Genomic DNA, 13,939 nt, shown 5'->3' with positions numbered 1-13,939 from the left:
CCCTTTAAGCAGCCTGTTGGAGGGTGTGTTGTCCCCTGGCTGTATGTACAGAATTCACGTCTTCATTAAAGGTTGCCATGACTTCACGCACAGTGTGGTATTAAATGTCTTATTTTCACCATGTACATGTGAGCGCTGTACTTGTCAATAACAGATGTTAACATGTTAATGCCCTGATCACTTCTCTCCTTGTCTATAGTCTCTGCCAGTGATACATTAATGGCCCTTTTGTCAAGTATTAATTACACGTTCTCGTAGCGTGATGATCAACTGATTGTGGTTGAATGCATATGGGGAGCAACATCGTTAACAATAAACAGGAAGAGAATAGGACCGTGCAGACAAGGCTGCTGGTTTATGGTACAATTGCTAGGCTGGGTATATGACCATACAGTGGACAGTAAGGACACTACTAAGTACCGGTAGAAAACAATATAAGGCTTCTGGAGATCACGGCCCTGTCGCCGTCATCTATAAGACTATCCCTGGTGGCTCTAGTCTGATTCCGCCAGTGAGTTATAGAATTGATGTGTTCTCTGTTGGAGAGTCATGCTCCAGTTTCTGGTGGAAAAGGAAATTGCTTGGGATAATGGTTCAGACGGGCAACTTTATGGAAATTGAGCAGTCTTTCCATTACACCTATTCATCTGTGTTCCCCTCATGCGGAATTGGGCAACCTGTGCTTCTTAAAAGGTTGGGTCAAGCTTCTTCAACATCTAGGCAGCTGCAGGTTCTCTCTTCATGTCCTAATGATTTCTCTACCAGCAGGGGGCAGCAAGTACCATCCGCAATGACCACCGAGTGGCCCACATATGAGAGCTGCCGTTTGGGTCACTGAATCCTTTTCTGGATAAATTGTTCCTGACTGGTGGGATAAGCACGCAGTACAGAAATAGGGTCTGAAAAACACTGCTGCTCAGGGGCTGACGTTCTATTTTCAGTCTCTTTCATAAGAATACAGTTTTTTCCTATGTGAACATGAATTTTTGCTGCCGTAGTTCTGTCGTCTTATCTCTAGTGATATCTGTGACCCTGTTCCAGGGAGAATTAAGCGATGCAAACTGGCCAGTCACCGCTCTGTGGGGTGTGCGACAGAAATACACTATTCATTTATTGTGGGTAAATGAGGCTAGCAGACCGAGACAGTGGTATGTATATAGCCTTCGTGCGCAGTTGTTACCACCTTCCACGCTGCACAGCGACCGAAGCTCACGTGGAAATCAGACGTAATGGGAATTAGGGACAGTTGACAAATGTAAACGCAACTGAATGATTAATCTCCCACAGATCTACTGGAATTGGCAAATGATAAATTATATTGTGAAGTTTACACGCACCCTGCGAGTCTCGAGTGCAACCCTTCAGTGCACTACACGCCAATGCTATAATATGATAATACATGTAAATACATTAATCCCCTGGTGTAATCCTTTTTTGATCGTAAACTCTTATTTTAAGCCCTATGACCATTTTACACTAAACTTTGATGCAACTAGGTCGACAGTAACTAGATCCACAGGGTCTTTGGGTCGTCATGGTCTAGGTCAAAAAAGTAAACATGAGTTTTTTATGGTATCATTTTCTTCGTAGAGTGACCGGGAACCCCAATTAGTGCACCGTGTGCCCTCGCATGGCTCTCTTTGCTCGCCATGCTTCGGGCAAGGTGCCTTGCTTCGCTCGGCACAGGTTACCGTTCCAATCGTGGTCCACGTGGACCGTTAAGTATGAAAAGGTTTAAAAAAAAAAAAAAAAACATTGTGAAAAACTCATGTTGACCTTTTGACCGGTCAACCTAGTTACTGTCGACCTAGAGACCGGATCCCACACCATCAGTACTGCTGTAGGGTTTCAGTTAAGATGGCTGGTAACGGGGTTGGAGACAAGAGACCCCTTACATGTAGCAGCCAGAGAGACCGTCTGAGGCATGAGAGCAGTGGCAGTGACTGCTGGCAGCCCTGAAGTTATTTTGATACAGTTTCCTGGACCTTGGGAAAAAGTGGATTTGATTTAAATTAATTCTTATGGGAATTCCATCCCCATTTAGTGCTTTTTCAGTTAACATTACTGTTTTCCAGAACAAATTAACAGTGCTAAGCGAGGGATTGCTTTATAGATTGTGGGTTCTGAAGCCCAGACCAGTCAATGTTCTAGACATCTATCTCAGGAATTAGATGCTGTTGCATAGTTTGGTTTGGTCCAAGGCCTCTGTGTTTTGCATTGTCCACCTGAGCGAGGGATGGGTGCTGATCTGGGGCTAGTGAGCCCCTTTATGTACAGGGCCCAGAACATGTTGTTTTAACCTAATTTTTCTCAGGATTCCATCCACTGGTCAGTTGTGACTACTGCCTTTGGCAATAGCCATGATCCTGGGACCAGAGTGGCCCAGACAACAGTAATTCACTAACAACAGGCTGGGTAGTCTCAAGCAGTCCTCAAGTACCCTCAGTCATAGCAGCCCCTTTAACGCATGATGCCAGTTTGGCCTAGTGGCATAAACTGTAGATGTCCCACCTGGATCCGGAACAAGACCTGTGGATCCAATGTTGTAGAAGGCAGCTCTGTACCCATAGGGTCCGTGGAACATGATGGACAGGGAACAGAACAGGCACCATGAACGCTGTGTGCACGATTCAAGCATGCCCCTGCATATTATTGGCCTATTGTCCCACAGATAAAGATGGTAAATAGCATGGACAGCCGCAGCTGAAGATCTGTATGGATAATGTGGCGCTGCCTGTCTGAAAAAGACACCATTTTGGCAAAGCTGGAATAGGCCCATTCTTTACTACTGGTGCAGAAATGTCTGAGCCTAATGTATGCAAAATCTGGACTCTGCATGATCCAAAGTGCCCTCATCAGACAGCTGGGATCCGTTACTAAAACTTAATGTCTATAATGGGTTCTCAACTCCAGCCCCAACTACCCCCCAACAGGTCATGTTTTATAGATGTCTTTAATCATGCACAGGTGAATTAATCTATTTTTATGAGTCAGCAATTATCCCACCTGCTTCCACAGACAGAAATCCTGGAAACATGACCTGTTGGGGTTACTTGAAGGTTGAGCTTGAGAACCACTGCTCTATAAGGACATTTTCCATAACTTTCCTGGTCCTAGTTACCATGGTATAAATATGGATGTTATTTATATCTCTTTCATCCACTAGGGGACACGAGCGTTCCTTAGACATTAGGGGTGTGAAGCTTGCAACCGGAGGTGTGGCACAATCTAAAATTAGTATTGTCTGCACAGCTGGCTCCTCCCCTTCACATCCCTCCTCCCTCAGTTTTGAAAATTGTGCTGGAGGTACAGCACGTGGAGCACTGAGCTCCTGACTAAATTTTGTTTTGTTTTTTCTTGATGTGGGCTGCGTCACCCTAATAAAAAGGGAGACAAAAGCCACGGATTGGTGAGAGACAAAGATCCCTACGGAAGGGACCTGCATCTCTTGACAGGAATGTGGAAATACAGATAATAAAGGTGCTGCGTCTCCCTAGGAGAAGGGGGAGAAAGCCTGATAATACTGAGAGACAAAGATCCCTTTTGAAGGGATCTGCATCTCTCACAGGAGATCCTCTTCACATTGGTTCATCAGGTCTGTGAGTACTGGTTGTTATAAGGGCCAGTTAGCATAGGTTTTTTTTTATTATTATTATTTTCACAAAGGGCTTTATTCATAAACTCCCTTACAGAAGTTAATTAGCTACTCAGATCTCGCAGCGGCGCGCCGGACAGCACAACAGTGTGAGGCGGCCGGAATCCCTTCAGCAGCGCAGCACAAGTCTCCCCTGTCAACATGAGAGAGGCGCCGCTAAGGGGCCTGATTAGAGCGGTCCCAGCGCGCGCCGGCCAGCGGGAGATCACAATGCCGCGCGGCTGAGCAAATACCTCAGCTGCGGGGAGCGGGGGGAGAGATGCTGCAGTGAGCACGCAGCTGAGGAGATTTACTCAGCTGCGGGCAGGCACTAAAAGCCCAGGTGGGTGCAAAAGGAGGCCTCATGTACGCTCCGAATTTTACAATGCTGCTAGATGTGGGGACAGACATAAAATAGTGTGGTCAGTGGGGCTCACCGGTGGAAGATCCACCTCCTCAATGTGGTGTCCAGAATTTTGCAGTGGCGGCCATCTTAAAATTCACAACAGGCGCCAAAGTACATTGGAGCCTCCCCCTAATATAGCTTTATAGTCACAAGTAAATTCTAAGTGTACTAACAGCACCCTCTCCTGGTGAAAGGTTATATATAATTATATAAACCTAGATAGAGAATACTATGAGGATCTCCTGTGATATAATATGAATGATTTATTTTCAAAGGAATTCTGGTGCAAAGATCCTACTGAAAATATGAGGAAGCAAGTGAAAGTTGCATGTCGGCTGGTGTTTACATTTTTATTTTATTTTTTTAATTATCAGTTGTGTCCTGTTCCTTTTTCTATGTAAGGAAGGGAACAGTAATTCCAGCCAGGTCCGATACCTTCGCTTCCGTCATCTCTCACAGCCTTTCTCTTCCTAATTTAAAGGGTGAAAGCGCTGCATAATACCCTGGTAGGGGAGGTTTTAAACAACATGCCTAAAGCACCAACCAGGAGGCGGTAGAAGCCAGAGACCTGTTATGTTTGTACGAAATGTAACAGGAAGAGCACGCGGGTTGGCAGCTCCGGGGTGTGCGACTCCTGCTTAGACAAGGACGCTCCACCTGGGAGCAGTGCTCCGGCTAGGTCATGGGAGAATCAAGCAAGCAGCAATCGGAATGGGCTGCGGGATTCTCTAAGACGAGGGAATTTCTCATTAAGTTAACGCCGCCCGCAAATGCTGAAACAAATGTGCGCAAGGCAGTTAAAAGAACTCTTCATATTATACCGGAAAGGTGAGTTAATCGAATCTACCCTAGACGCCGATTTTCCAGAAGAGGACACAGCAATCTCAGGTCTTGATTCTTTAATTGAAGCCGTGAAGGAGATCCTAAACTCTATGGAAGAAGAAGTAACGGAGCCAGAAGAATTCGAATTGTTCGAATCCCAAATGCCGCGGTCAGCAGTGTTTCCCAATCCTAAATCCCTCCAATCTCAAATGGAGGAGGCTTGGAAACAACCTGACAAACGCTTTCAATTTCCAAAACGGTTTCAAGTAACTTACGCTTTACCTAAAGGGGTAATGGATAAATAGGAGACTCTGCCGGTAGTAGATGCCTCACTAAGACGGTTGTCAAAAAGAAAAAAAGACAATCTTACCGATACCTAATGTAACGACTGTAGAGGATGCTTCAGACCGAAAGGTTGACACTGCTTTAAAGTCGATTTTTGTAACAGCAGGTGCGGCACAGAGACCTACGCTCATCTGTGCTTGGGTTAACAAGGCCATGGGAGCATGGGCGAGCCGTATTGTACAGGCTATTGAGGAGGAAAATAGCTTGGAAGAGATTACCCAACTGGCGGAACACATTTGAGAATCTACTTCATACTTGTGTCAGGCCTCAAAGGATGCTAGCAGGATTGCATCGTGCATCTCCACATCGCCCATATCGGCTGGATGGATTTTATGGCTCAGAGAATGACAAAGAGACTAGGACACCAAGAAGGCGGTGGAATCCATTCCCTTTGGGGGTGAAATGCTTTTCGGTCCAGAGTTGGACAAATGGATTGCACAGGCTACGGCAGGGAAGTCCACATTCCTACCTACTCCTTATACGAGAACCATTCCACAGGTTAAGCGAGGTTATTCGGGTCCAATGTTTCATTCGTTCAGATCTCAGGCCTTTCGAGCCCGAGGAAGAGGTTTCGGACGCTGGCACGTGGGGGCAGAGGTAGAGGCCGCTCACAGGCAACACCCAGAAAGCAGGAGAAACCTACAGACAAGACCGTGGCATGATGGTCTCCGAGCTCACCTGGGGTCCCACCTGGTGGGCGCACGTCTGGAAGGTTTTCAGGACATATGGGCCAACACCTCACCAGAATGTTGGATAAACAACATAATCTCACAGGGGTACAAAATGGATTTCCAAGAGAGACCTCACAGTCCGTTTTTTACAACGGGTTTACCTCGGTGCCCTCAGAAGGCAGAAGCACTACTGACGGCAGTTCAAAAATTACTACGGTCAGAGGTCATTGTTCCAGTTCCCGCGACTCAGAGTGGAACGGGGTTCTATTCCAGTCTTTTTGTCGTGCCAAAGCAGGACGGTCAGGCCGATTACTAAATTTAAAATTTTTAAACCAGTTTCTAAGAGTTTACAAATTCAATATGGAATCAATCCAGTCGGTCATTGCAGGTTTGAAACAGGGAGAGTTCATGGTGTCCATGGACATAAAGAATGCATACCTGCATATCCCTATTTGGTCTTCCCACCAAGCTTACCTAAGGTTGCACTGGTGAGGGATCATTACCAATTCAGAGTTCTACCATTCGGCCTATCATCAGTCCCAAGAATCTTCACGAAGATCATGACGGTCATGGTTGCAGGATTGAGGCTATTAGGGGTCACGATAATACCTTATCTAGACAATTTTCTGATCAAGGATGCTCAGACATCTCACCGATTTCTTATTCAACACGGGTGGATAGTGAACTTCCAGAAGTCCAACCTCATTCCAACTCTACGGATTCAGTTCCTAGGTCTCATCTTGGACACGGTGAAATTGAAAATATTCTTGCCAGAGTCCAAGATCCAGGACATACAGAAGTTAGTGGCTCAGGTATGTTCGAAGCTCTCCAGTACAGCAGACTTCACTCCCGACCATTCCAGATGAAGCTCATTGCTCAGAGAGCAGGTTCGCACTGGCTTCTTCATCGGAGAATCCGACTTCAACCGAAAGTACGAGTCTTCTTGATATGGTTATCGTTACACAAGAATCTTGCAGCAGGGAGGAGATTCGGCATTTGGGATTGGAGGATCCTGACAACGGACACCAGTCTCAGAGGTTGGGGTGCCGTCCTAGAAGACTGTCAGTTTCAGGGAATGTGGACGTTACAGGAGAGCAGATTAACCATAAACATTCTCGAACTAAGAGCGGTTTATAATGCGCTTCTCTTGGCCGAAGACCTAGTCATGGGTCATTACGTACGAATACAGTCGGACACTGTCACAACGACGACGTACATAAACCGTCAATGGGGAACAAAGAGCAGGATGGCGTTAAAAGAAGCCACAAGGATCTTGTTGTGGGCGGAAAGGCGAAACATCATCCTCTCGGCAGTGTTCATTCCAGGAGTGGAGAACTGGGAAGCAGATTATCTCAGTCGCCAGGACATGCATCTGGGAGAGTGGTGCCTGCATCCACGGATTTTCAACATGGTGGTCAGGAGATGGGGTCTACCTCAGGTCGACCTAATGGCGTCGCGACAGAACTATCAGCTGCCCAGATATGTGTCCAGCACTAGGGATCCAGCAGCAGGAGTGGACGCATTAACACTTTCTTGGTGTTACAAAAAGTTTTACATCTTTCCACCTTTTCCACTCATACCGAGGGTTCTGAAGAAGTTGAAATGAGAACGAGTGTGGGCGATTCTAATCGCATGGCCACGCAGGAGTTGGTACTCGGATCTACAAGGGTTGTTAGCGGACGACCCTTGGCGGTTACCTCAGAGAGAGGACTTGCTATCTCAAGGCCCGTTTCACCACCCGGACCTGAACAGGCTGTGTTTAACGGCATGGCTATTGAAACCCGGATCTTAAAAAACAGAGGGATACCTAGAACGGCCATTCCTACGATGATTGCAGCTAGGAAGCCGGTCACAGCCATGCACTACTACAGAATTTGGAAGAAGTACATAGACTGGTGTCAGGAACGTGGATGGAATTCGACGACCTTCCACTTATCCAGACTTTTACTTTTCCTTCAGGCCGGCCTAGAGTTAGGTCTGCGGCTGGGATCTCTGAAGGTTCAAGTGTCGGCTCTTTCCATCCTTTTTCAACAGCGGTTGGCATCCTTGCCAGAGGTTCAAACCTTTTTGCAGGGGGTTCTGAGGATACAGCCCCCTTTTCGTCCTCCCACTGCTCCATGGAATTTAAATTTGGTGTTAGATTTTTTTTTTTAATTGCCACTCTTTGAGCCGTTACCGAGAACAGACCTGAAATATCTCTCTTGGAAGGTAACGTTGCTGCTGGCCTTGGCTTCGGCTAGGCGGGTTTCTGAGTTAGCCTTATGGTGTAAGAGTCCTTTTTTGATTTTTCATGAGGATCGGGCGGAACTCCGTACAAGAGCGTATTTCTTTCCTAAGGTTGTTTCGGGGTTTCATGTAAACCAGCCAATTGTGGTTCCATCTTTCCAGTGTATCGCAGATGGGGACATGTCCTTGGATGTTGTCCGAGCGTTGCGGGTGTACGTACACGTTACGTCGACCTTTAGGAAGTCGGACCATTTGTTTGTCTTTCATGATGGGCCACAGAAGGGTTGGCCGGCTTCTAAGCAGTCTCTGTCTCGATGGATTAGATTTGCCATTCGGCAAGCTTATATTTCCTGTGGTAAACAGGTTCCGGTACAGACGGGTGCTCATACCACCCGATCGGTGGGTGCCTTTTGGGCGGCTGCCAGAGGTATTCTACTACTCAACTTTGCAGAGCGGCGACGTGGTCCTCAGCCCACATGTTCGCGAAATTTTCCTGGTTTGATACCTTTGCGTCCGAAGGTTCTAAGTTCGGACGTTTGGTTTTGCAGGCTACAGACAGCACTCCCTCCCTGGGGGATATCTTTGGGACGTCCCCTAATGTCTAAGGAACGCTCCAGTGTCCCCTAGTGGATGAAAGAGAAAAGAGGATTTTGGTACTTACCGTTAAATCCATTTCTCTGAATCCTCTAGGGCACAGGTTCTCAAACTCGGTCCTCAGGACCCCACACAGTGCATGTTTTGCAGGTCTCCTCACAGAATCACAAGTGAAATAATTAGCTCCACCTGCGGACCTTTTAAAATGTGTCAGTGAGTAATTAATACACCTGTGCACCTGCTGGGTTATCTGCAAAACATGCACTGTGTGGGGTCCTGAGGACCGAGTTTGAGAACCACTGCTCTAGGGGACACTGGACGCCCGCCTCGGTGCTGTCGACCTGCTGTGTTTATGGTTCTGGTGCTAACGGTTCGTACCGTGTTCGTTTTTTTCGGTTTAAGAAGTTTCTTGGATGCTGTTTAATATGTTGTACGGTTCGGTTCCTCGCCAGGTGCTATAGTATCATGTCCTATTCTCAGTCAAATTTTCAAAACTGAGGGAGGAGGGATGTGAAGGGGGAGGAGCCGGCTGTGCGGACAATACTAATTTTAGATTGTGCCACACCTCCGGTTGCAAGATTCACACCCCTAATGTCTAAGGAACGCTCCAGTGTCCCCTAGAGGATTCAGAGACATGGATTTATCGGTAAGTACCAAAATCCTCTTTATCCCAATTCTCCAGCGACATTTGTATGTATACAATTGGGGCAATTATGGGAAATTTCCAGTTAATAGCAGTTTTGAGGAAGTTGTACACTTTCTGTGGAATGGATGCAACAGCCTAGCTCCAATAGCCCCAATAATAATCTATGACCGGCGCCCTGGATTGTAGGTCAAACAGTTCTAAGCTGCATGTAATATACATGCTGGCTTCCTTACCCCGGGGATCAGCAGCCGCTGGATGGCTAAGCTAAGCGACACACGTGGCCGACACAAACACCTGGCCCATCTAGGAGTGGCACTGCAGTGTCAGGCAGAATGGCACTTCAAAAAAATAGTCCCCAAACAGCACATGATGCAAAGAAAAAAAGAGGCGCAATGAGGTAGCTGTGTGACTAAGCTAAGCGACCCAAGTGGCTGACACAAACACCTGGCCCATCTAGGAGTGGCACTGCAGTGTCAGGCAGGATGGCACTTCAAAAAAATAGTCCCCAAACAGCACATGATGCAAAGAAAAAAAGAGGCGCAATGAGGTAGCTGTGTGACTAAGCTAAGCGACCCAAGTGGCCGACACAAACACCTGGCCCATCTAGGAGTGGCACTGCAGTGTCAGACAGGATGGCACTTCAAAAAAATTGTCCCCAAACAGCACATGATGGAAAAAAAAAAAGAGGCGCACCAAGGTCGCTGTGTGACTAAGCTAAGCGACACAAGTGGCCGACACAAACACCTTGCCCATCTAGGAGTGGCACTGCAGTGTCAGACAGGATGGCACTTCCAAAAAATAGTCCCCAAACAGCACATGATGCAAAGAAAAAAAGAGGCACACCAAGGTCGCTGTGTGACTAAGCTAAGCGACACAAGTGGCCGACACAAACACCTGGCCCATCTAGGAGTGGCACTGCAGTGCCAGGCAGGATGGCACTTCAAAAAAAATTGTCCCTAAACAGCACATGATGCAAAGAAAAAACTGAGGCGCACCAAGGTCGCTATGTGACTAAGCTAAGCGACACAAGTGGCCGACACAAACACCTGGCCCATCTAGGAGTGGCACTGCAGTGTCAGGCAGGATGGCACTTCAAAAAAATAGTCCCCAAACAGCACATGATGCAAAGAAAAAAAGAGGCGCAATGAGGTAGCTGTGTGACTAAGCTAAGCGACCCAAGTGGCCGACACAAACACCTGGCCCATCTAGGAGTGGCACTGCAGTGTCAGACAGGATGGCACTTCAAAAAAATTGTCCCCAAACAGCACATGATGCAAAGAAAAAAAGAGGCGCACCAAGGTCGCTGTGTGACTAAGCTAAGCGACACAAGTGGCCGACACAAACAGCTGGCCCATCTAGGAGTGGCACTGCAGTGTCAGGCAGGATGGCACTTCAAAAAAATAGTCCCCAAACAGCACATGATGCAAAGAAAAAAAGAGGCGCACCAAGGTCGCTGTGTGACTAAGCTAAGCGACACAAGTGGCCGACACAAACACCTGGCCCATCTAGGAGTGGCACTGCAGTGTCAGACAGGATGGCACTTCAAAAAAATTGTCCCCAAACAGCACATGATGCAAAGAAAAAAGAGGTGCAAGATGGAATTGTCCTTGGGCCCTCCCACCCACCCTTATGTTGTATAAACAGGACATGCACACTTTAACGAACCCATCATTTCAGCGACAGGGTCTGCCACACGACTGTGACTGAAATGACTAGTTGGTTTGGGCCCCCACCAAAAAAGAAGCAATCAATCTCTCCTTGCACAAACTGGCTCTACAGAGGCAAGATGTCCACCTCATCATCATCCTCTGATTCCTCACCCCTTTCACTGTGTACATCCCCCTCCTCACAGATTATTAATTCGTCCCCACTGGAATCCACCATCTCAGATCCCTGTGTACTTTCTGGAGGCAATTGCTGGTGAATGTCTCCACGGAGGAATTGATTATAATTCATTTTTATGAACATCATCTTCTCCACATTTTCTGGAAGTAACCTCGTACGCCGATTGCTGACAAGGTGAGCGGCTGCACTAAACACTCTTTCGGAGTACACACTGGAGGGAGGGCAACTTAGGTAGAATAAAGCCAGTTTGTGCAAGGGCCTCCAAATTGCCTCTTTTTCCTGCCAGTATACGTACGGACTGTCTGACGTGCCTACTTGGATGCGGTCACTCATATAATCCTCCACCATTCTTTCAATGGTGACAGAATCATATGCAGTGACAGTAGACGACATGTCAGTAATCGTTGCCAGGTCCTTCAGTCCGGACCAGATGTCAGCACTCGCTCCAGACTGCCCTGCATCACCGCCAGCGGGTGGGCTCGGAATTCTTTGCCTTTTCCTCGCACCCCCAGTCGCGGGAGAATGTGAAGGAGGAGCTGTTGATGGGTCACGTTCCGCTTGACTTGACAATTTTCTCACCAGCAGGTCTTTGAACCTCTGCAGACTTGTGTCTGCAGGAAAGGGAGATACAACGTAGGTTTTAAATCTAGGATCGAGCACGGTGGCCAAAATGTAGTGCTCTGATTTCAACAGATTGACCACCCGTGAATCCTGGTTAAGCGAATTAAGGGCTCCATCCACAAGTCCCACATGCCTAGCGGAATCGCTCTGTTTTAGCTCCTCCTTCAATGTCTCCAGCTTCTTCTGCAAAAGCCTGATGAGGGGAATGACCTGACTCAGGCTGGCAGTGTCTGAACTGACTTCACGTGTGGCAAGTTCAAAGGGTTGCAGAACCTTGCACAACATTGAAATCATTCTCCACTGCGCTTGAGTCAGGTGCATTCCCCCTCCTTTGCCTATATCGTGGGCAGATGTATAGGCTTGAATGGCCTTTTGCTGCTCCTCCATCCTCTGAAGCATATAGAAGGTTGATTTCCACCTCGTTACCACCTCTTGCTTCAGATGATGGCAGGGCAGGTTCAGGAATGTTTGGTGGTGCTCCAGTCTTCGGCACGCGGTGGCTGAATGCCGAAAGTGGCCCGCAATTCTTCGGGCCACCGACAGCATCTCTTGCTCGCCCCTGTCGTTTTTTAAATATTTCTGCACCACCAAATTTAATGTATGTGCAAAACATGGGACGTGCTGGAATTTGCCCAGATGTAATGCACGCACAATATTGGTGGCGTTGTCCGATGTCACAAATCCCCAGGAGAGTCCAATTGGGGTAAGCCATTCTGCGATGATGTTCCTCAGTTTCCGTAAGAGGTTGTCAGCTGTGTGCCTCTTATGGAAAGCGGTGATACAAAGCGTAGCCTGCCTAGGAACGAGTTGGCGTTTGCGAGATGCTGCTACTGGTGCCGCCGCTGCTGTTCTTGCTGCGGGAGGCAATACATCTACCCAGTGGGCTGTCACAGTCATATAGTTCTGAGTTTGCCCTGCTCCACTTGTCCACATGTCCGTGGTTAAGTGGACATTGGGTACAACTGCATTTTTTAGGACACTGGTGACTCTTTTTCTGACATCTGTGTACATTTTCGGTATCGCCTGCCTAGAGAAATGGAACCTAGATGGTATTTGGTACCGGGGACACAGTACCTTAATCAAGTCTCTAGTTGCCTCTGAATTAACGATGGATACCGGAACCACGTTTCTCACCACCCAGGCTGACAAGACCTGAGTTATCTGCTTTGCAGCAGGATGACTGCTGTGATATTTCATCTTCCTCGCAAAGGACTGTTGGACAGTCAATTGCTTACTGGAAGTAGTACAAGTGGTCTTCCGACTTCCCCTCTGGGATGACGATCGACTCCCAGCAGCAACAACAGCAGCGCCAGCAGCAGTAGGCGTTACACTCAAGGATGCATCGGAGGAATCCCAGGCAGGAGAGGACTCGTCAGACTTGCCAGTGACATGGCCTGCAGGACTATTGGCTTTCCTGTGTAAGGAGGAAATTGACACTGAGAGAGTTGGTGGTGTGGTTTGCAGGAGCTTGGTTACAAGAGGAAGGGATTTAGTGGTAAGTGGACTGCTTCCGCTGTCATCCAAAGTTTTTGAACTTGTCACTGACTTATGATGAATGCGCTGCAGGTGACGTATAAGGGAGGATGTTCCGAGGTGGTTAACGTCCTTACCCCTACTTATTACAGCTTGACTAAGGCAACACATGGCTTGACACCTGTTGTCCGCATTTGTGTTGAAATAATTCCACACCGAAGAGCTGATTTTTTTTGTATTTTGACCAGGCATGTCAATGGCCATATTCGTCCCACGGACAACAGGTGTCTCCCCGGGTGCCTGACTTAAACAAACCACCTCACCATCAGAATCCTCCTTGTCAATTTCCTCCCCAGCGCCAGCAACACCCATATCCTCATCCTGGTGTACTTCAACACTGACATCTTCAATTTGACTATCAGGAACTGGACTGCGGGTGCTCCTTCCAGCACTTGCAGGGGGCGTGCAAATGGTGGAAGGCGCAAGCTCTTCCCGTCCAGTGTTGGGAAGGTCAGGCATCGCAACCGACACAATTGGACTCTCCTTGGGGATTTGTGATTTAGAAGAACGCACAGTTCTTTGCTGTGCTTTTGCCAGCTTAAGTCTTTTCTTTTTTCTAGCGAGAGGATGAGTGCTTCCATCCTCATGTGAATCTG

The sequence above is a fragment of the Pseudophryne corroboree genome, chromosome 11 (genome assembly GCF_028390025.1).
Source record: "Pseudophryne corroboree isolate aPseCor3 chromosome 11, aPseCor3.hap2, whole genome shotgun sequence".
NCBI lineage: Eukaryota > Metazoa > Chordata > Amphibia > Anura > Myobatrachidae > Pseudophryne > Pseudophryne corroboree.
Note: the sequence above shows the minus strand (reverse complement) of the source record.